Source organism: Pongo pygmaeus, chromosome 20 (assembly GCF_028885625.2).
Source record: "Pongo pygmaeus isolate AG05252 chromosome 20, NHGRI_mPonPyg2-v2.0_pri, whole genome shotgun sequence".
NCBI classification, from domain to species: domain Eukaryota; kingdom Metazoa; phylum Chordata; class Mammalia; order Primates; family Hominidae; genus Pongo; species Pongo pygmaeus.
Genome location: NC_072393.2, coordinates 58,639,402 through 58,660,702, shown reverse-complemented (window position 1 = coordinate 58,660,702; position 21,301 = coordinate 58,639,402). Strand labels below are relative to the sequence as shown.

At 43.2% G+C, this 21,301-nt stretch overlaps 1 protein-coding gene and 1 pseudogene across 1 annotated transcript in view; one reads left to right on the top strand and one right to left on the bottom strand.

The window, feature by feature from the left end:
* LOC129019456 (zinc finger protein 578-like) overlaps nucleotides 1–21,301 on the bottom strand; it is a 53,863-nt gene that overhangs the window by 19,219 nt on the left and 13,343 nt on the right. Inside the window, 1 exon segment of the mRNA XM_054462014.2 lies at nucleotides 4,626–4,727. The gene's annotated coding sequence lies outside the window, so the exon portion shown is untranslated.
* Nucleotides 11,334–15,167, top strand: LOC129021094 (zinc finger protein 83-like; annotated as a pseudogene).

Here is a 21,301-nt window from a genome sequence, read left to right as displayed (position 1 = left end):
TTAAACTAATGAAATGAGGAGGAACTAGAAAAAAGAAAACCAATTACAAAAAGAGAACAAAAGCACTTTTAATACTCCTTTCATCACGTTCCATATAGTAACAGAGACTCAGTCACTTCTTACCCTACTTCTCTCCCCAACTCCCGACCCCATCCATGAAAAGGGAAGAGGGTGATCCACAACTAATGAGTCAAGTCACTGTCCTCTGGCTGAAGAGGGGTTGCAGAGGGAAGCTGGCCTCTGACACCATAATCATAAAATACAGCACACTTAGACATTGGATTTTGCAACTCTCATTCTCATCCATATAATTTAAACAAATTTTAAATTTGTTACCTTATATACATAGAAAACAACATGTCATCACTTCATCATCACATCCAATCAACTCACCACTCATCTGCACTCAGGGTCCCCCTTCGTCTTCATTACTGCTTCCCTCCATCATTCTATACCTAGCCCTTTCTCACTTTCTCTCTCCATCTGTTTCTTCTCTGCATTTCTCCCTGGGCTTCTGCTCATTTTATGCCCCTCTCCTGTTTTGCTCCATTCTTTTTTGTTTTTTTTTTTGAGACAGAGTTTTGCTCTCATTGCCCACGCTGAAGTACAATGGTGCGATCTCAGCTCACCACAACCTCTGCCTCCTGGGTTCAAGTGATTCTCCTGCCTCGGCCTCCTAATCCAAAATTAGCAGGGCATGGTGGCACATGCCTGTAATCCCAGCTACTCGGGGGTAGTATCGCAGGAGAATCGCTTCAACCCTAAAGGCACAGATAGTCACTAGCCAAGATCGTGCCATTGCACTCCAGCCTGGGCAACAGGAGTGAAACTCCACCTCAAAAAACTAATAATAATAATAATAATTAGTATGTAGGCCGGGCGCGGTGGCTCATCCCTGTAATCCCTGTACTTTGCAAGGCCAAGACAGGAGGAACCTTTGAGCCCAGGATTTTGAGACCACCCCAGGAAACATACTGAAACTCTGTTTCTACAAAAAAACAAACAAAGAAAAAAAAACAACTAGCTGGGCTTGGTGTCTCACACCTGTGGTCTCAGCTACTCGGGAGACTGAGGGAGGAGGATCGCTTGAGCCTAGGAGGTCGAGGCTGCAGTTAGAGTAGATAATGCCATCGTACTCCAGCCTGGGAAATAGAGCCAGACCCTGTCTCAAAATATTAATTAATTAATTAAAAGTATTACTTAATAACAGAAAGTGATTTTTTTTTCCCACATCACTGCCCCACTTCCTACCCCAACCTGGGAAAAGGGAAGAGAGTGACTCACAATTGAATGTCACTGCCCTCGGGCTGAATAGGGATTCCAAGTGGAAGCTAACCTCTGATGCCAAGATTTATAGAATGTACATGACTCATAGATAGGACTTTTTAAATTCTCAAACTCATCTGCATAATTTAAACAAGTTATTAGACTATATACACAGAAGTCAACATGTCACAACTAATCATATCCAATGAACTCACCCACTCATCTGTACCCGAAGTCCCCCACCCTTTTTTTCTTTTGAGACAGGATCTTGCTCTTTTGACCAGGCTGGAGTACAGTGGCATGATCTCTGCTCACAGCAGCCTGGAGCTCCTGGGCTCAAGTGATCCTCCAGCCTCCGCCTACAGAGTAGCTGAAATTACAGGTGCACACTATCATGCCCGGTTATATTTTTTTTCCTTTTTTTTTTTGACAGCGATGGCGGGTCCCACTATTTTGCCTAGGCTGGTCTTGAACTCCTGGACTCAAGCAATCCCTCTGCCTCGGTCTCCTAAAGTGCTGGGATTACAGGCTTGAGCCACTGCGCCCAGCCCCTCTTTCTTCATTACTGTGCTTCCCTCCCTAATTCTTTACACATCTCTCATTCTCCCCTTCTCTCTCTAGCTCTTGTTTTCTTGTCTTTTTCCCTGGGATTCTGCTCCTCATTTTGTACCCCTCTACTCTCCTGCTATTTATCCCATTCTTCCCTCTATTACTTCTCTTCCACCTCTTCTGCTCCATCCACACAACTTATTTAACCTTTTTTTTTTTTTTTTTTGCACGGAGTTTTGCTCTTGTTGCCCAGGCTGGAGTGAAATGGTGAGATCTCGGCTCACCACAACCTCCGCCTCCCAGCTTCAAGCGATTCTCCGGCCTCAGCCTCCCTAATAGCTGGCATTACAGGCATGTGCAACCGCGCCTTGCTAATTTTGCATTTTTAGTAGGGACGGGGTTTCTCTATGTTGGGCAGGCTGGTCTCGAACTGCGGACTTCCGGTGATCCGCCCGCCTCAGCCTCCAAAACTGCTGGGATTACAGGCATAAGCCACCGCGCCCAGTCATTATTTAACCTCTTGTTGCCCTTCTCCCCATCTTTCCGTCGTCCTCAATCTATATATTACCGCCTCTTTACATCTCCTCTGCTCTCCCCGTTAAATTCTCTCTTCCCTGTTACACCCCCCGTCCCCACTCTCTAGCACCCCAGATCCCCAGGTGTCCTCCCTGCTGTGGTTCTCCCTCTGTTCTTGCCACCAGCAAAACTCTGCGGGTTTGGAATAAGACGCCTGCATCCAGGAGAAGTGCGTTTTCCGGAAGGTGGAGCTGGGCAGGCAAGAATACCCGGGGTCAAAGGACAAGCCCCTGGGACCTGCCCAACGCTGGTTCAGGGGAAGCGGTGACTGCGGAAGGAAAACTTTGGGAGCAGCAGGACCCTGCACGAGGAGGGACGTAGGGGGCGACGGCGCCTTAAGACAAGGGTGACACCTGCAGGATCCCAGGACCAGGCAGGACTGGGGCCGCAGCGCTTTGCTCCAGGGGCCGAAGAGGGAGAGGCTGGGAGGCGCCCAGGGCGGGAATCCACCCGGCGGGTGAGGACTTTAAGAAGCACAGGGCGGGAGAGTCAGAAAAAGGTTTTGAGCAGGAAAACTACGCGATAGGAAGTGTATACATTGCCCTACAGCAGAAAGACCGGGGACTGGACCAGCCTCCGGACGACTTCAAACCCAAAAGCAAGCAACTCCCGGACTCTTACTGGGACATCTCAATTTGCTCTATGTGAAGGAAGACAGGCAAGAATTTCCAGGTCCGTGGGGACCCCACGTCCCAGGGACAGAAGCGCCGGGGAGCTGGGAAGCGCGGACTTAATACAAGACAGAGTGAAACTCACGTGCCGCGGCAGGACCTTCACTCCAAGCGATCCGCCTCCGAGTTTGCGCGCGCAGGACAGAAGCCAGGCCTAGGCGGGGCCCGCGAACAGTTTGGCGGGGCCTGGGCGGGGTAGGGTCGGGGCGCGAGGCGGAGAGACCTTGCCCTTTAGAACCCCCAGAGGGCGGGGCGGGGCGGGGCGGGGTGGGGCGGGACCTGGCGAGACCTGTGTATCTCTCCACCTCGCACCCAGCGCCTTTGTTTTTTCAGTTTTTGGAGGTGAGAGCGGCCAGGAAGGCTGAGGCATGATTCAAAAGCCCTGGAATTGTCTGGAACGGGCATGCAAACTAAAATGTGAAATGCAAAGCCCTGCCTGGGTGGAACATAAATGATTTCATGCTGATGGCCCACAGGACAGAACAGAAATCCTCTCCGTTTCTATTCGCCATTCACTCAGGAGGGAGAGTCCACCCCTGCTCAGCTTCAGAGCCATCCCTAGGGCCTCCCCCTGGGATGCGGGACCGAGTGCTCAGGCCAGGGAGAAGTGAGGTCACCACCTGCTGCTTAAACACAGCAGGGATGCAGGCACCAGGCGGAAGCCTGAGGTCCCAGCTACTCAGGAAGCAGCGGCCAGAGAATCGCTGAACCTGGGAGTCCAGGCCAGCCTGGGGGACAAAGTAATACCCCCTCCCGCAGGGCTCCCTTCCTGGCCTCTCCCTCGCTCTTTTTCTTTTTCTTTTTTTTTTTTTTTTTTTTTTTGGAGACAGAATCTCTCTCTGCCGCCCAGGCTGGAGTGCAGTGGCACGATTTTGGCTAATTGCAAGCTCCAACTCCCGGGTTCACGCCATTCTCCTGCCTCAGACTTTCGAGTAACTGGGATTTGAGGCGACCGCCACTACGCCCAGCTAATTTTTTGTATTTTTAGTAGAGATGGAGTTTCACCGTGTTAGCCAGGATGGTCTCGATCTCCTGACCTCGTGTTCTGCCCGCCTCAGCCTCCCAAACTGCTTGGATTACAGATGTGAGCCACCCCACACGGCCTTGTTTTTTGTTTGTTTGTTTTACTGTTTTTAAATAAAATTTTTCATGGTGTGACATAGGGATCCAACATTATTCTTTTCCACGTGGATATCCAGTTAGTTGTCCCAGCACATTTGTGAAAGAGATCTATTACTTTCTCTATTTTTACTCTTTTCTTTTCTTTTATTTTTGAGACAGGGTATTTCTCTGTGGCCCATGCTGGGGTGCAGTTGCGAGATCGTGGCTCACTGCAGCCTCTGCCTCCTGGATGGAATCTATTCTTCTGCCTCAGCCTTTGGAGTAGCTGGTATTACAAGTGCACAGGACCATGCCCAGTTAACTTTCGTATTTTTGCATATTTTCTAAATAAATGTCCTAAGAAAAGGGATGAAAGGAAAGAAAATCTCTTTCTTTATTTTCAAAGGAGGAATTATACCTCTCATTTATTGAATTGTTTGAGGTAGGGTATAGCTCACTCACCCAAGCTGGAGTGTGCTGGCAAAAACAGGGCTCACTGCAGCGTTCAACTCCCTGGCTCAAGTAATCCTTCCACCTTTTTCATCAAGCATTTGGAAGAGATATCTACAAAATATAAACACCAATACATTTCCAATTAAGTCCAGATGCTAAATCATACTGAAATGTGTAAATATGACACAAAAAAATACTTATTTTAAACTTCCCAAACATGACCTTCAAAGTTTAGGAATACAAAAGGAGTAAGATTCTTTAATAAATAAAGGGTGATTACATGTCCTCCAAATCATTTCTATGGAAGCCTGTATCCAATATCATGACAAAACTCTGACAGGGCACAAACATGTGTAAGCCTAAAGTCAGGAGTGTTTTTCTACTGTGACCCTAAAGTGTATCACAGTTTGCAAGAAACATATCACTGTCACATCAATGAGAAGAAAAGTATATATTCTTCATAGTGACAATATTTACTGTATACAAATAAATGCTAAAAGACCACACAATATACTATATTGGTAAATAATCCACAAGAAGCTTATGTAAGGGTAACCAAAACCAACGGAAATTCTGTATTGTCAAATAATCGTAGCACAGAGAAGATAAGAAAAGATTACAAAAATCAGCCAGGCATGGTGGCGGGCACCTGTAGTCCCAGCTACTCGGGAGGCTGAGGCACAAAAATCCCTTGAACCTGGGAGGCGGAGATTGCAGTGAGCCAAGATTGTGCCACTGCACTCCAGCCTGGGTGACAGAGCGAGACTCCATCTCAAAAAAAAAAAAAGTTAATACAATCTTTTTCTGAATACCTGTCATAAAATTACCTATATCCATGCAGAACAGGGACTTATTGAAATTAACAAGTGCAGTGTGTCAGTTCCATTACATATCATATACGGAAAAGCCATATGTGAAATCTTAAATATTAATCAGTAAACTATTCTAACCCATGATAAAACCAGCAAGCAAATAATAAGTACATTTATACAGCCTGCAGAATTCTAAACAATTCTCTCTTAAGACAAAAGCCACAACTTCTACTTAACACCAGCACACACTATAAGAACTGAAATACATGTTAAGATCACTACCTTCTGATGTATGCGTTCAAGTAAATACACAGCATTAAAAGGAATAAGAACTGACTAACAGTGTCAGAGGGTGCAATTGTGATGTCACAGGTACAGTTACGTAACACCAGGCAATAGAGCAATTTTATATATATGCATTGCCCTTAGTTATCTAGTTAACTGTGCATAAAATATAAAACATAGAATGTGTACTGGGAAAATTTATAAACTGAGATCACAGAAAACATTGTATAAAACAAATTGCACAATAAAAACTTCAAAAACCTGATGTAGGCTCCCTGGTCTGAATGTTTATATTGGCCAAAAGGGATGTTCAGAGTTCTTATTGCCCAATAGGATGTTCCTGCAGATGGGGCCTGTGAGAGAATTTGGCCATGCGTGTTGACTACACGTGAATAGGACTAGTGCTTTTATTTTTATTATTTATTTATTTATTTTTTGAGACGGAGTTTCCCTCTTGTTGCCCAGGCTGGAGTGCAATGGCACGATCTTGGCTCACCACAACCTTTGCTTCCCAGGTTCAAGCAATTCTCCTGCCTCAGCCTCCTGAGTTGCTGGTATTACAGGCATGCACCACCACACCCAGCTAATTTTGTAGTTTTAGTAGAGACAGGGTTTCTCCATGTTGGTCAGGCTGGTTTCGAACCCCCGACTTAGGTGATTTGCCCACATCAGTCTTCCAAAGTGCTAGGATTACAAGTGTGAGCCACCGCGCACGGCCAGGACTACTGCTTATACAAAGAGAGACATTAAAGAGCTGATTGCTATTTCTTTTTTTGTTTTTTGAGACAGAGTCATGCTCTATCACTCAGGTTGGAGTGTAGTGGCATGATTCTCCTGCCTCAGCCTCTCAAGTAGATGGGACTACAGACGCATGCCACCAACCTTGGCTAATTTTTTTTTTTTTTTTTTTGTGGAGATGGAGTCTCACTCTGTCACCCAGGCTGGAGTGCGGTAGTGTAATCATGGCTCACTGCAACCTCTGCCTCCCAGCCGGGTCCAAGTAATTCTCCTGCCTCAGCCTCCGGAGTAGCTGAAATTAGAGGTGTGTGCTACCATGCCCCGCTAATTTTTGTACTTTTGGTAGAGAGGGTTTTACCATATAGGCCAGGCTGGTCTCGAACTCCTGACCTTCAGTGATTTGCTCCCAAAGTGCTGGGATTAGAGGCATGAGCCACTACACCCGGCTTTGATGTTCTTTTTTTTCTTTATTTTTTTTCCGATGCAGTCTAGGTGTGTTGCCCAGGCTGGTGTGCAGTGGCACAACCTCGGCTCTCTGCAACCTCTGCCTCCCAGGTTCAAGCAACTGTCCTGCCTCAGCCTCCTGAGTAGGTGGGATTACAGGCGTCTGCCACCATGCCCGGCTAATTTTTGTATTTTTTTAGTAGAGATGGGGTTTCACTGTGTTGGCCACGCTGGTCTCAAGCCCCTGACCTCGTGATCCACGCACCTCGGCCTCCCAAAGTCCTAGGATTACTGGCGTGAGCCACCGCATCCTGATGTCTGTTTTAAAAACTACTATGGGCTGGGCATGGTGGCTTACACCTGTAATCCCAGCACTTTGGGAGGCCGAGGCGGGCAGATCACCTGAGGTGGGGAATTAGAGACCAGCCTAGACCAACATGAAGAAACCCTGTCTCTACTAAAAACACAAAATTAGCCGGGCGTGGTCGTGCATGCCTGTAATCCCAGCTACTCTGGAGGCTGAGGCAGTAGAATTGCTTGAAGCTGGGAAATGGAGGTGAGCTGAGATCATGCCATTGCACTCCAGCCTGGACAACAAGAGCAAAACTCCCTCTCAAAAAAAAAAAAAAATGTCTATGTAGGCCAGACATGGTGGCTCATCCCTGTAATACCAGTAATTTTGGAGACCAAGGCAGGAGGATCCTTTGAGCCCAGGATTTTGAGACCAGCCTGGGAAACATAGTGAAACCCCATTTCTACAAAAAAAAAAAAAAAAATACAAAACCAGCCAGTCTTGGTGGTTCACACCTGTGGTCCCAGCTACTTGGGAGGCTGAAGTAGGAGGATCGCTTGAGCCTAGGAGGTCAAGGCTGCAGTTAGAGGAAATTACGCCACTGCACTCCAGCCCGGGAGATAGGGCAGGCCCATCTTAAAATATTAATGAATTAATTTAATTAAAAGTGTTATGTAATAAGAGAAAATGATTTTTTCTCCCACTTCACTGCCCCATTTCCTACCCGACTCTGGGAAAAGGGAAGAGAGTGACACACAACTGCGTAAGTCACTGTCCTTTGGCTGAATAGGGATTACAAGTGGAAGCTAACCTCTGATGCCAAGATTTATAGATTGTACATGTCTTATAAATAGGAATTTTAAAATTCTCAATCTCATATGTATAATTTGGAACAAGTTTTAATTATTATATTACATACACAGAAATCAACATGTCACAACGAATCATATCCAATGTGAAAGATGCTAGAAGCTCAGGGCCCTTGTTCACCAGAAGCAAGGAGTCCCCTGACCCCTTCTTCCAAACATATTCTTTTAATTCCCGCGTTCCTTCTTTGTTCAGTCCAACAGGGTCCCCGGCAACATGGCACCCATACACAGGGTTATAAGGAAATGAACAAAGAAGGTCCACTGGAGCAGAGGAAGTGAAATTGATCAGATGAATGGGGACACCAGGAGGAGTCTGCCACAGCCGATATAAGGTCAGTGCCCTAAAGAGGTACTGAGAGTGATATAAGGTCCAAGGTATAACCCCAGGCTAACCCACCTGCTGAGTTGCTGGACATGCCTGTGAGTGCTCAGAGTCACACACATGAAATGAGGGGGTCAGGTACCATGGTGCCTTTATTCATTCATTTCTCAAACTCAATTCCCTGCAAATCCTGACTCTATTTCATAGGCCAAAGGATGCTACTCATATTTATTTGGTGCCAAATTATTATTATTATTTTTTTTTTTTTTGAGATGGAGTCTCGCTCTGTCGCCCAGACTGGGGTACAGTGGTGTGATCTCGGCTCATTGCAACCTCTACCTCCCAGGTTCAAGCAGTTCTCTGCCTCAGCCTCCCGAGTAGCTGGGATTATAGGCAAGTGCCACCATGCCTGGCTAATTTTTGTATTTTTAGTAGAGACGAGGTTTCACCATCTTGGCCAGGCTGGTCTTGAACTCCTGACCTTGTGATCCACCTGCCTCAGCCTCTTTAAAGTGCTGGGATTACGTGAGCCATCGCGCCCGGCCAAAATTATTATTTTTTTTAAATCCTTATATCTGCACCTTGAAAGTAAACTGCAATATCCAGCACAACATTGTCAGACAGAGCTGCTGTATGGTTATTTAGCTTCATTACTGCCTGGCTAATGTTTAATATGCTTCATCCTTTACAGCTGGAAGAAGGATGTTCTCTCTATTTAACCAGCCATAGTGCATTCAGAGGTAAACAGCTTTTACGGACTATTTGCCCAGGAATTTTCAGTGAACGACCCAGTTGGGGCCCTGATTTTATTTGGGTCAGTATGTGCACATATTCACTTGCAATTACCCAGAAAGAAGAGAAACTGGTTAACAGGAAACCTACCGTTATGTCAGATGCTGGAAATCAGTCTTTAACTACATAATATTTACAGGAAGCATTTTAAGATTCATAATCAAGTGGGCACGGTGGCTCACACCTGTAATCCCAGCACTTTGGGAGGCCGAGGCAGGTGGATCACGAGGTCAGGAGATCGAGACCATCCTGGCTAACGCGGTGAAACCCCGTCTCTACTAAAAATACAAAAAATTAGCCGGGCATGGTGGCGGGTGCCTGTAATCCCAGCTACTCAGGAGGCTGAGGCAGGAGAATGGCGTGAACCCAGGAGGCGGAGCTTGCAGTGAGCCGAGACTGTGCCACTGGAATCCAGCCTGGGAGACACAGTGAGACTCCGCCAATTAATAAATAAATAAATAAATAAATAAATAAAGATTAAAAAAATCATAATCCACTTTTTCAGTCTGTCTATTATATTTCATTAGTCAATTGGAAGTGGCATATGAGCTTTATCTGGAAAAAATATTTTCACATTTTCTAATTCCTTTGACAAAGAAGTTTTTGTCTGTTAAGGAATGAGAATGCTATTTGGCCATTACCTACTTTTAGAATTCCAACTAACCCTTCAAATATCTTTATTTAGATCATATGCTCTCAAACTTATTGTTTTACTGACACAATGGTAAAACTGGTTTCCCAAAATGTCAAAACCATAATGGAACCTCTATGGCCAGTGCTTTAAAAAAGTACTGGAAACGAGAAGTTTCTTTTTTCTTTTTTTTTTTTTGAGACGGAGTCTTGCTGTCTTCCAGTCTCCCAGGCTGGAGTGCAATGGCACAATCTTGGCTCACTGCAAGCTCTGACTCTCGGGTTCCTGCCATTCTCCTGCCTCAGCCTCCCAAGTAGCTGGGACTTCGGGCGCCCGCCACCACACCCGGCTAATTTTTGGTATTTTTTAGTAGAGACGGGGTTTCACCGCATTAGCCAGGATGGTCTTGATCTCCTGACCTCGTGATCCGCCCACCTCGGCCTCCCAAAGTGCTGGGATTACAGACGTGAGCCACTGCACCCGGCCTTGGGAATGAGAAATTTCTGAATCAGGTTAACATGGGGCACAATTTGTTTATTGAAGAAAAACTTTACGTGAAGTTGCTTGAAGTTGTACTTAAACATTCTGTGGCTCAGGTTAGTTCTCAGACATTAACTAAGTTTCTGCAGGAGGTTACTATGCGTAACCCATGGTTTCCACAGACAGGCACTCTTGATTTGAAAAATTGGGACAGAGCAGGAGGATTAAAATGGGCTCATCAATAGCCGGGCGTGGTAGCTCACGCCTGTAATCCCAGCACTTTGGGAGGCTGAGGCAGGCAGATCACCTGAGGTTGGGAGTTCGAGACCAGCCTGACAAATATGGTGAAACCCTGTCTCTACTAAAAATACAAAAATTAGCCTTGCCTGGTGGCTGGCACCTGTAGTCCCAGCTACATGGGAGGCTGAGGCAGGAGAATTGCTTGAACCTGGGAGGCAGAGGTTGCAGTGAGCCAAGATCGTGCCACTGCACTCCAGCCTGGGAGACAGAGCAAGACTCCGTCTCAAAAAATAAATAAAACAAAAAATAAAACAAAATAAAATGGGCTCATCAAATAGGTCTTAAAGTTGATCATCTGTTTTCTCCACTTGGAGTTTAGTTCATACTGTCCTTCTGCCATTATCTCCTTCTTATTCTGCTGGACAGAAGGAGTCATGTTCTGAGTCGAAAAATCTGAAAGAATCTATTGTCCCACCCACGGCACCAATTGAAAATAAAAAACAGGAGAGGGAGTATAAAAATTGGCCTATACTGCCCCCTCCAGTTGCAGAAACATCCGTACCGCCTCCTTCGGTAGCAGAAATAGAAACCCCAAGAGAGAGAATTTTATGCCTGCTGCCATAGCTGGAGAGCTCTTAGGACCCTGTGCTTTTCCTATCTCCATAAGGCCCGATGCAAATAACCCACAGCAGCTTATTCATGAACACACCCCACTAGAGTTTAAGTTGTTGAAGGAATTAAAAGCTAATGTAGTTACTAATAGAATACAGAGCCTGTTCACTTTAGGATTGCTAGAATCTGTATTTGGTGCTATGCGTCTTCTACCCTTTGATGTAAAGCATTTGGCTTGCACTTGCTTGTCTGCTAGTGTATACCTGACATGGAATTTAAATTGGCAAGAAATGTGTGCAGACCAAGCTAGACAGAATAGTGCTGCTGGACACAGAGACATTACAGAGGATATGCTGTTAGGTAATGGCCCTTATTCAGACCTGGAACATCAAATGGCATTCCTAGACGCTGCTTATCAGCAGTGTGCACTGGCTACTAAACATGCCTGGGCCACAATTCCAGAAGAGGGAGTCCCAATACAATCCTTTTTACATATTGTGCAAGGGTTACAGGAACCTTATGCACCATTTCTTACAGGATTTCAAGAGGCAGTCAAGTGTCAGATTCCTCACACCACTGCTGCAGAAATGTTAACCTTATCCCTAGCTTTTCAGAATGCAAATGCAGATTGTAAACGTGCACTGGCACCTGTGAGATATACAAAAACTTGGGAAATTTTCTCAGAGCTTGTCAAGATGTGGGAACTGAGCTGCATTGCTCCACAATGTTAGCACAAGAAATGGCTAATTTAGCAGTTGATAAGTCTAAAAAGAGCCAATGGTCAAACCCTAAAATGGGAAAATGTTATAACTGTGGAAATAACTGGACATTTTAAAAAGGAATGCCATCAGATCTCAAGAGAGAAAGGACCTTACAATGCGGTTCCCCACTACTACCAGGAAAAAACGCCAGGACTCTGTCCTTACTGTAACAAAGGAAATCACTGGGCTAATCGGTGCCACTCAAAATTTCATCAGAATCATACACCCCATCAGGAAATGAGAAGCGGGCCTGGACCCAGGCCCCTCAAACAATAAGGGCATTCACAGTTCAGACCACAACCACACTTCAGGGGTGGGTCCCAGAAGAAACATTGATTCCCTCACCCCAGGAACACCAGGAAGACCAGGATAAGACCTCCCTGCCACAGAAAGAATTATATTAGTTGGAAGAGACAAACCTACCAAAGCTCCCACTGGCATTTAGAGACATTTACCAGCGGGATACATGGGACTAATTTTAGGCAAGAGCCATCTTAACTTGCGAGGCATCACTGTAGTCTCTGGAGTAGTTGACTTCAATTATGAAGGAGAAATTCAAGTAGTTTTAATGTCACAAGATCTTCAGGTTTTTGAACCAGGAGACTATATCGCTCAAATTGTTGCTTATTCTCTGCAAATTACACCCTTCTCCATGAAAAGAGAAATGAGGAAAGAAAGGCTTTGGGAGCACAACTACATGGGAAATCTATCCCAACCCATAACCTCTAATAGACCTACCTGTGTAATACAAATTAAAGAAAAGAAATTTTATGGGCTAATGGACACAGGAGCTGATGTGTCAGTAATAACCAGGAAAGACTGGCCCATACCATGGCCTCTCAGACTAACCTCCATATCCCTAGTGGGAGCAGGAGCAGTTCAAAGTGTTTGACAGAGTGCTGAGATTTTACTTTGTCTTGGTCTGGATGGGCAGTCATATACTTTTCAGCTCTATGTTGCAAATATAGCTATCAATTTATGGGGTTGAGACTTACAGGATGGGATAGGAGACTTACAAGTGAAAATTTGATAACCCAGGATTTAAAATGTTGAAGAATATGGGATATCAGAGTGGGAAAAGTTTAGGGAAATTTCTACAAGGAACTCCTAACCCAATATCAGTAACTGGAAAAACAGATAGAAAAGGGCTAGGACATCAGGATTTCTGATGGGGGTCATTGATATTTCTCCTCTGCCAACTGCCTTACCATTAGAATGGCTCAGCAAAAAACCTGTATGGGTGGATCAGTGGCTCCTAACACAGGAGAAACAAACTCAACTTCAGCAGCTAGTAAAAGAGCAATTGGATGCAGGACATATAGTGATGTCAGCTGGAATTCACCAGTGTTTGTTATCCCAAAAAAACCCAGAAGATAGTGACTGCGGCATGATTTGAGAGCTATTAATGCACAAATTAAACTGATGGGTGCATTACAGCAAGGTCTGCCAGCCCCAGCAGCCATTCCAAGATACTGGCCTCTTGTAGTAATAGATCTTAAGGATTTTTTTTTTTTTTTTTTACTATACCCTTACATAAGAAGGATAAGCCTTGATTCGCTTTCTCTGTGCCTCCTATTAATCAAAGAGAACCTGTTTCTCACTATCAATGGAAAGTTTTACCTCAAGGCATGCTTAACCGTCCTATGCTATGTCAGCATTTTGTAGGAAGGGCATGAAAGGAGCCTTGGAATATGTTTCCTACTGCTTACATCATTCATTTGATGGATGACATTCTTTTGGTCACTCCTACAGATCAAATCTCACATGAGTTATTCCGAGGAACAAAGCAGGCTTTAACTAAATGGACTCTCAAAATAGCTCCAGAAAAGGTACAATTTCCCCATACCATTACTTAGGCACTATTGTTACTGAAAGAAGTGTACAGCCTCAGAAAGTAGTTCTCTGTAAAGACAGGTTACAGACTTCAAATGATTTTCAACAGCTGTTAGGGGATATTAATTGGCTGCACTCGGCCGGGCATAGTGGCTCATGCCTATAATCCCAGCACTTTGGGAGGCTGAGGCGGGTGGATCACGAGGTCAGAGGTTCGAGACCAGCCTGACCAACATGGTGAAACCCCGTCTCTACTAAAAATACAAAAAAATTAGCTGGGCATGGTGGCGGGTGCCTGTAATCTCAGCTACTCAGGAGGCTGAGGCAGGAGAACTGCTTGAACCCAGGAGGTGGAGGTTGCAGTGAGCTGAGATCGCACCACTGCACTCCAGCCTGGGTGACAGAGCAAGACTCTGTCTCAAAAAAAAAAAAAAAAAAAAAAGAAAGAAAGAATTTCTTCTAGTGTGAAAACTCATGTTAATAAATGTAGTAGTGATTTTTTTGATTCTCCATTGCTCCCACAAGAACAGAAAACACACATTAGGGAAAAATCTTATGAATGTAATGAGCATGGCAAAGTCTTTAGAGTGTCTTCAAGCCTTGCTGACCATGACATAATCCTAGATCCAGATAAACTTTACAAATGTAATGAGTGTGGTAAAGTCTTTAGGAAAAATTCATACATTGTACAACATCACAGAATTCATACAGGAGAGAAACCTTATAAATGTAATGAATGTGCAAGGTCTTTAATCGCAATTCACATCTGGCAGAACATCTGAGAATTCATACTGGAGAGAAACCTTACAAATGTATGGAATGTGGCAAGGTCTTTAGTCACAATTCACACCTTTCAGAGTATTAGAGAGTAAATACAGGAGAGAAACCTTACAAATGTAATGAATGTGGCAAGTTCTTTAGTTGCAATTCAAACCTTGCACAACATCAAAGAATTCATACTGGAGAAAGTCTCAGAAATATAATGAGTGTGGCAAAATATTTAATGAGTGGTCAGACCTCACTGCCCATCTTGTAATTTATACTGGAGAGAACCTTACGAATGTAAAAAAATTTGGCAAAGTCTTCAAGTATGAGTTATCCCTTATCAATCATCAGAGAATTCATACCGGAGAGAAACCTTACAAATGTAATGAGTGTGGTAAAGTCTTCAGGAATAATTCATACCTTGCATGACATCAGAGAATTCATACTGGAGAGAAACCTTACAAATGTAATGAATGTTACAAGGTCTTTACTCACAGTTCACACCTTGCAGAACATTGGATAATTCATACCGGAGAGAAGCCTTACAAATGTAATGAATGTGGCAAAGTTTTTAGCCAGAGACTGAGTTATTTCTTACTGGAGAGAAACCTTACAAATGTAATGAATGTTACAAGGTCTTTACTCGCAGTTCACACTTTGCAGAACATTGGATAATTCATACCAGAGAAAAGCCTTACAAATGTAATGAATGTGGCAAAGTTTTTAGTCAACTTTCATAACTTGTATGACATCAAAGAATTCATACTGGAGAGAAGCGTTACAAATATATTGAATGTGGCAAAGCATTTAGTGACTATTCAGGACTTATTGCCCATCTTCTAATCCATAGTGGAAAGAAACCTTACAAATGTAATGAACATGGCAAGGTCTTCAGGCATAGGTTATCCCTAAGCAATCATCAGAGAATTCATACTGGAGAGAGGCCTTACAAATGTAATGAATGTGGCAAGGTCTTCAATCAAATTGCAAACCTTGCATGACACTGGAGAACTCATACTGGAGAGAAACCTTACAAATGTAATGAATGTGGTAAGATCTTTAGTCACAATTCACACCTTACAGAACACTGGAGAATTCATATGGAAGAGAAACCTTATAGATGTAATGAATGTGGCAAGGTCTATATTAGCTATTCATACCTAGCACAATGTTGGAGAATTCGTACAGGAGAGAAACTTTACAAATTTAATAAATGTGGCAAAGAATTTAGTGGGCATTCAAGCCTCACTACACATCTGTTAATCCACACTGGAAAGAAACTTTATAAATGTAAGGAATGTGATAAGGACTTCAGGAACAAGTTCTCCTTAACAATTCATAAGAGAATTCATACTGGAGAGAGACATAAATGTAATGAATGTGACAAAGCCTTTAATCTTAATTTCACACCTTGCAAAACATCAGATAGTTCATACTGGAGAGACATCTTACAAATGTAGTTAATATAGCTAAGCATTTAGTGTGCATTCAAGCCCTGCTTTTCATAAAATAATCCATAATGCAGAGAAACCTTAAAAATGTAGTGAGTGAGACCAGGTTTTTAGACAAAAGTTCTACCTTACAAGTTATCACAGAGTCCATTCTGGAGAGAAACCTTACAAATTTAATGAGTGTGGTAAGGCCTTCACTCAGATTTCACATCTTGCAAATCATCACAGAATCCATACTGAAGAGAAACATTACAAATGCCATGTATGTGGTAAGGTCTTTAGTCACAAATCACAACTTACACAGCATCAGATAATTAATTCATGACACAGTCATTCCAAACCGAGTATGGCAAACTTTTCATCATGAGAGTTAATCAACATCAGAGTCCATAGTAAAGAGAAACCATGTAAATGTAGTGTACAAGACACAGGCTTTGTTGAGGCCTGCCACATCACTAGACATCAAAACATACATCTTTGAAAATACCTCACAGATAGATTTTGTATGCTGAGGCTATAACTCAAGGAATATTACTAGAGTACATCAGAAGACTTATGCAAGAAATAACTCAGTCTCTGGTTCTCTTTAATCTATGACATTCCATGCTGAAGAAATATTATACAACAAAATATGTTTAAGCTCATGACATGAAGTGTACCAAAGGTTCAAGGGCATGTGGAAATGATCAGTTATATTCAGCTTATAATTTTTTAAAAATTATTTGGGAGGATTTTTGAAAAGGCTTCTTTACTCTTTATGACTTTAGCCTGCACTTTGAAATCTTTTCATGGCATGGAGGTGAGCAGAGAATAATGTAAAACTATGATGCCAGTCATTATACTTGTGTTCAATGTATTCTTTTCCTTACAGAATGGCTCAGTGCTTCTATGCTCTACTGAATAACCTTAAAATAGAGCATGCCATGGCCTTAGGAAAGTAGGATTTTTATGGAAAAGAGTAATGGGTTCTTAGGGACTGATTATGCCATAGAAATCATCCAGGGGAAATGGTGGCCACCTCCTCAACTGAATAGCAATAGCTGTTGTTTAGCAAAAATTGATGAACTATAGTCTTATTTTTGAAATGGAAGAGAGAACAGTTATATCAGAGTAGACAGTTTTATGAAAACTACCAATATAGCATGTTCTTGAATAGAATTAACATTTAACCATTGGCAATATAATGTGCAACTGTTTGATTTAGAATATACATAGTTCTCATGTTTTATGTAATAAAGTTTAAATTTTCCTAAGTATGAATGAATCATGTTGTGTCTACCAACACTGTTTTATCACACCACAGGAAGATACTTTACAGCAGACAATAATAATGCACCATTAGGGTTTTCACCATGTTCGGCAGGCTGGTCTCGAACTCCTGGCCTCAGGTGATCTACCCACCTTGGCCTCTCAAAGTGCTGGGAATACAGGCATGAGTCACTGTGCCTGGCCACCATATTATTATATTTCTATGTGCCTTTTTGTGTGTGCACCAAATAAGACCCATGGCACGCACCTTCATTTATATGAAGTATACTAATATAGTAATATGAAAAATAAGATGTAAAAAGGTATGAGGTTAAGGGTAAAAATACTGTAATAATGTCTTTTTTGTCCTTGTGATTAGTGACATAATCTGAAAATACTAATCTTCATATATTTTCTCAAGAATGAACATACAAAATGAATATTGTTTTCCTTTGGCAGACTGACTAGAAATTTCATATATTCACCTTCGTACCTTTTTTTTGGTAATTTTAACTTTTGACCACTGTACTGGAACTTGTCTAACGTCCACCTGAGGTTTGGTTTGGATATTGATAATGATGATGCCATACACTCAAATGGCCTGAAAATGTTTATTACATAATGAGGCTTTATGGGGAAAGCAGGGTAGACTTCCCTAGCTGGGTCAAATGCAGCTTCAGAGAACTGGAATAGATGACTGGCTTGGGGTACCATGATTGTTAAAGGATAGGGCTGGGGTTGGAGTACCCACTTGTGGTTTGAACTTCCAGCTGGTGCAAAAGGAAGGGGCACTCAGGCTTTATTATCAGCTTGACAAGATGGGCAGAATACAAACAGGGAGTGCAGAGGTATGAAATGTGTTAGTAATTGTATTAGGGTTCTACAGAGAAACAGAACTAATAGGATCTGTGTATATATAAAAGGGAGTTTATTAGGGAGAACTGGCTCATACAATTGTAAAGTTAAGTTCCACAATAGGCTCTCTGCAAACCAGGGAAGAGAAAAGCCGGTAGTCACTCAGTTAAAATCCAAAAGTCTCTGAACCAGGGAAGCCAACAGTATTACAGCCTTGTATTCGTCCATTCTCACATTGCTATAAAGAAATATCTAAGACTGGGTAATTTATAAAGAAAAGAGGTTTAATTGGCTCACAGTTCTCCAGGGTGTGCCAGAAGCATAATGCCAGCATCTCTTTGACTTCTAGGGAGGCCTTAGGAAACTTAAAATCATGAAGGAAGGTGAAGTAAGAGCAGGCACTTCACATGGCCAGAACAGGAGGAAGTGCGTGGGGGTAGGTGCCACACGTTTAAACAACCATATCTCACAAGAACTCACTATTGCCATGGTAGCACAAAGAGGAAGATGGTGTTAAACCACATGAAATGGCCTCCATGATCAAATCACCTCCCACCAGGCCCCACTTTCAGCACTGGGGATTACAGTTCAACATGAGTTTTGGATAGGGACACATATCCAATCCATATCAGGCTTTCAGTCTATGGCTAAAAGCCTGGAAGCCCTTGGGAAGCCACCAGTGCAAGCCTCAGAGTCCGAAGGCCAAAGAACCTGGAGTCTGATTTCCAAGGGCAGAAGGAGTGTAAGCAAGTGTCCAGTATAGAAAGAAGAAAGAGCCAGAAGACCAATTTATTCTTCCTTTTGCCAATTTATTCTACCTTTTGCCTGTTTTGTTCTAGCTGTCTGGCAGTCAACTGGATGGTGCCCACCCACACTGAGGATGGGCCTTCCTCTCCCAGTTTACTGACTCCAATGTCAATCTCCTCTAGCAATACACTCACTGACATATCCAGAAACAATACTTTATGAACCATCTAGGCATCCCTCAATCCAATCAAACTGACAACCAAGATTAACCACAAATCTACCCCTCATCAACTTGGCACTCATACACATCTCCTTAAATCATAATCTCCAAATATAGACAATAATGTCATAATTATGCCTAAGCAGTTCTTTTGGAGTGCAGCGCACCTCCTCATGGGTCACATTACCTCTAGGAGCCACTGGGACTTGAGTCTAGTTACAGGTCTAGAGGCAAAGAAGGGGGGTGGGGGTGGATCCTGAGAAGAATCAGCATTGCCTTGCCTCACATCTGCCTCAGAGGAGGCCATTGTTGTTTCCTCAGGCAATGCATGGTGAATCTCCTCAGAAAAAAGGTACAAAGGCTGAAAGCAGCCTGGGTGGGGAAGAAGACGTTGCCACCATGAGGGGTAGAGAGGCCATTTTCTCTTGCGAAAAGGGCTCATCAGGGTTTAAGAGCTCAGTGTTCCCAGCTTCATCAGGATCCTCCCACACATCCCCATGTCAAGTTACATGCTCCCAATCTTTCCCAATCAATGCCCTCACTTTATAGATACCTGGTGAGGCTGAGTGTACACCAATTATTGTAGGTCATCCACTCACATAAGAGCTTGTGTCTGATTTTTGGCAATTTCAGCCTTTTGTCTACAAGAGTCCCACCTAGGCTACCCTTAGAAGCTTTGAGGCTAAGTATGATATCTTCTAGATCTGGGAGGTATCGTCTCTGAGCTTATCCATTTCTTTCATCATTTTTTACCCAGGAACTTAGGAAAGCAACTTCATTATGTTCTTTGGTTCTCCAGAAATGTTGAAAAGTATCATGCATAAAGTCACTAAACTCCTTGCCTCTCAGGAGCACTGAATCATGAGTATCAAATACATTTATTTTGCACAAGTCTCTGAACAATGCATACCAAGGACTATCAGTGTTCTCTTTACTATTAGAAGTAGAGACCTTAGCATTTTTAGTAGTAATAAGATTAGAGAGCCAACTCCAGAAGGCCCTAAACCAACTAAGGAAATTCGTCCTTAAAATTTTGTTCCTCTAGGCTGGACACAGTGGCTCACACCTGTATTCCCAGTACTTTGGGAGGCCAAGGCAGGTGGATTGCTTGAGCTCGGAAGTTCGAGATCAGCCTGGGAAGCATGGCAAAACTGCATCATACAAAAAATGCAAAAATTAGCCAGGTACGGTGGTGCACACTGTAGTCCCAGCTGCTTGGGGAGCTGAGGCCAGAGGATGGCTTGAACCTCAGAGGTGGAGGTTGCAGTGAGCCAAGATTGCATCACTACACTCCAGCCTGGGCAAAAGAGTGAGATCCTGTCAAAAAAAAAAAAAAAAAAAAAAAAAAAAAAATATATATATATATATATATATATATATATTCCTCTAGAACCACTCCAGGTACCAAAGTCTGTATTAGTCAGGGTTCTCTATAGGTACAGAACAAATGGGATACATGTATATATAAAAGGGAGTTTATTAGGGAGAATTGGTTCACACAATTACAAGGCAAAAGTCCCATGATAGGCTGTATGCAAGCTGGAGAAGAGAGAAGCTGGTAGTGGTTCAGGCCAAGTCTGAAAACCTCAAAACCAAGGAAGCCAACGATGCAACCTTCAGTCTGTGAGCAAAGGCTCAAGAGATCCCAGGAAGCTGCTGGTTCAAGTCCCAGAGTCCAAAGGCTGAAGAACCTATAGTCTGATGTCCAAGGGCAGGAGAAGCATAAACAAGCATCCAGCATGGGAAGAAGAAAGAGAACAAGAAGACTCCAGCAAGCAAGGTTATCCCACCTTCCTCCACCTGCTTTGTTCTAGCCACACTGGCAGCCAATTGGATGGTGCCCACTCACATTGAGGGTGGGTCTTCCTCTCCTAGTCCACTGACTCAAATGTCAATCTCCTCTGGCAACACCCTCACAGACACACCCAGAAACAATACTTTATCAGCCATCTAGATATCCTTCAACTCACTCAAGTTGACACCTAATATTAACCATCACATTACTCAGACATCACAAAATGAAGTCTAACTCTTTAGGATAACACTGAATGTTCACTCTTGAAACTCCAGACTCGGTTAGGAGAGACTTCAATTCTCTTCATGGTAATAGCTTATTACATTCCTCTTGTGGCTGGACACGTAGGTCCCATTGCACAATATGACTGTTGAAAATGCTTGTGAAATACTGTTTTGTAAAATTGCCTAAGATATTTTTCATATCAGTTCAGTGAAAATTATTATGAAGTGTTTATTTACGTAATATAATTTATCATTATCTAATTGTTATA